We start from the raw sequence: 3220 nt of genomic DNA on the forward strand, positions 1-3220 counted from the left end.
GGGGGGGGGATGGGGGTGGGTTTGAGGAAGTAGATGATTTCCATCCCATTTGCTATTTTTACTTGATTAATTTACTTTCACTTGACTGTCAATTACCTAGTAGAGACATTGATTCTCAGTCCATCGTGGATTCCGTTCATGTTTTAAGGGAAGATGAAAAGAAGAAAATACGGCACGGCTGACTCGGGAATTCTGGGAGTTGAAGTCCGCAAGTCATAAAGCAGCCATCTTTCCCCACCCCTTTTAAAGGACAAAGGGGTCATATCGGTCATCGACTGCAGAATAAACCACTAGTGCCTCTGGAGCCTCATTCTTGCCACTTGTCGACTGCAGAATAAACCACTAGTGCCTCTGGAGCCTCATTCTTGCCACTTGCCTCCTCTGCGGCTTCTGATTTTGTGGAACTAGCTGGGGCACCTCTGAAATATTGGAAAAATGTGATGGGCACCGTCCCCCCAAAAAAATCAAAGAAAGCCACTGATAACTGACAAGATTCCTAAGAATCTTAATATGTAGTGATGGAAATGTGATGTGTTTTGAACTGCGCCCTAGCAAAACACTGGATTCTTTCACCTCTCATTCTTTCTCTTTAAATTCACCTTCTAGATCAGGGGTCTTCAAACCTGGCCCTTTTATGACTCATGGACTTCAACTCCCAGCATTCCTCAGCCAGGCACGCTGGGAGTTGAAGTTCATGAGTCATAAACGGGGCCAAGTTTGAAGACCCCTGTTCTAGATCAGCGGCCCGCAAGCTTTTGAACACCAGGGACCGGTTCTGCGAAGGGAGGGTTTTGTGCGGACGCGAGGGGACGTAGTTCCACGTGCTGCCTGCATCCCGTGGATGTTGCTTCCCTTGTTTGCGCAAATACTCAAATAGGTAAAGGTAAAGTTTCCCCCGCACATGCGTGCTAGTTGTTTCCGACTCTAGGGGCCGGTGCTCATCTCCGTTTCAAAGCCGAAGAGCCAGTGCTTGTCCGAGGACGTCTCCGTGGTCATGTGGCCGGCATGACTAGACGCCAAAGGCGCACGGAACGCTGTTACCTTCCCACCATAGTGGTCCCTATTTTTCTACTTGCCTTTTTAGGTGCTTTCGAACTGCTAGGTTGGCAGAAGCTGGGACGAGTAACAGGTGCTCACTCTGCTACACGGCACTCGGGATTCGACCCGCCAAACTGCCGACCATCTGATTGACAAGCTCAGCGTCCTAACACACTGAGCCACCGCGTCCCTTAAATACCCAAATACCAAACCATTATTGATTGCTGCCTCCTTTCCCACCCTTCACCCTACCCTGTCGGCCCAGCCCCAGTTCCCCCTTGCTGCCCTCCAACCCTCTTGGGATAATAGTAATGTTAGTTATTAAATGTGTATGATGCCAAGCTACTCTAGTGCAGGCAGTCCTCGACATATGATCACAATGGAGCCCAAAATTTCCATTGCTAAGCGAGACAATTGTTCAGTGAATTTTGCCCCATTTTAACAACCCTTCTTGTCACGGTTGTTAAGTGAATCACTGCAGTTGTTAAGTGAGTAACAAGGTTGTTAAGTCAATATAACTTTCCCCATTGCTGGGCATAAAGTCGCACAAGGGGATCACATGACCCCGGGACACTGCAACCGTCGTAAATATGAGCCAAGTGTCCGAATTTTGATCATGTGACCATGGGGATGGTGCAATGGTCATAACTGTGAAAAACGGTCAGAAGTCACTTTTTTCCCGTTCTGCTTTAACTTTGAATGGTCACTAAAGAAATGGAAGTCAAGGACTATCTGTATGTTAGAGTCCCAAAGACTAATAAGCTCAGGGCTGACTCAGTATTAAGCAATATTGCAAAGATAAATTTATGGCCCTTTTCCCTCAACAGAGGGAAAATCTGAGTGGCCATCATCTACAACGAAGACTTTGTGTGGATAAATGCAAATGAAACATGGGACTTATTTATATAGCTTTAAAAATAGCTACAGAAATGTGTCAGAAATATATTTGTTTTGAATAATTTTACCCTAGAGAATGTAATTACAAAATTATATTTTTGCCTTTGCCACTGTACATAGAATTGTAATGTGTGAACATAATTTTTATCTTTTTGTTCCAGCTCTTTTTAATGATACGGTTTTTCCTTCTCTTCCACAATGTATGTATCCATCACTATTGCTATTGTTTTTGTATTTTGTTCTTTAACTAAAAAAAAGCTATAAAAATAAAAAGTGCACACTGCCAACTACTCCAGTATGCTCGAGTCAGCTCGGTGCTGTTTCTGTTTTAAGTTGCCCCCTAAGGTACTTTTTCAAAAGCTGGAAGGGACCTCGGAGGTCGTCTAGTCCAGCCCCCTGCTCAAGCAGAACAACATACACCATCTCTGACAAGTGACTGTCTAGCTCAGGGGTGTCAAACTCAATTTCATTGAGGGCCGCATCACCATTGCGGTTGCCCTCAAGGGGCCGGGTGGGTATGGCCAGGGTGGGTGTGGCCTACTGAGTGGGCGTGGCTAGAGTGCGTATGGCCTACTGGGTGGGCATGGCCAGCTCTACATCATTCGCATCAAGGGTGCCTATGGGTGAAGTGGCTTACAGACCACTCGGAGACAGCTGGCTAGGTCTAACAGGTTTATTGAGGTACCAGACAAGTAGGTGCTCAGCTTCAGCTCTTTTATAGCCGGCCGCCGGCCGGCTGGGCCAATCCGCGGTTGTTCTTCTCCTGCCGGGATTCCGGAGCCAATCAGCTGCGGTGTGTTTTTTGACAGCTCCGCGTCCTCGTGGCGGTGGCGCATGCATGGTGGGGAACTTGTTTGACAGCGGAGAGCTGTCAACTGGCTGCGCATGCGCTTTCGCTGGCGGCAGCTTTTGACAGCTGTCAAAAGCTCCCGCGTGTATTCCTGTACCTGTGTTTACCTCACACAACATTTAACAATCTATTAACTCTTAACATTAGTTAACATATAACACAATGGGGGCCTGGGCAGGAGTGGGACAGATCTAGGGGTCTCTGGTAGGAAGGTCTCTGGGCCAGGGCCAAGGCAGTGGGGGCCGTTCCCTCACTGTTTCCAGGATGGCTTCGCAGGCCACATGAAACCACTTCGTGGGCCGGATCCAGCTCCCCGGGCCTTGTGTTTGACTGTCTGGTCTAGCCTCTTCTTAAAAACCTCCAGTGATGAAGCACCCAGGATTTCTGGAGGCAAGCTGTTCCACTGGTTAATTGTCCTCGCTGTCAGGAAGTTTC

The sequence above is a fragment of the Vipera berus genome (assembly GCF_964194415.1).
Source record: "Vipera berus genome assembly, chromosome: 2".
NCBI classification, from domain to species: Eukaryota; Metazoa; Chordata; class Lepidosauria; order Squamata; family Viperidae; genus Vipera; species Vipera berus.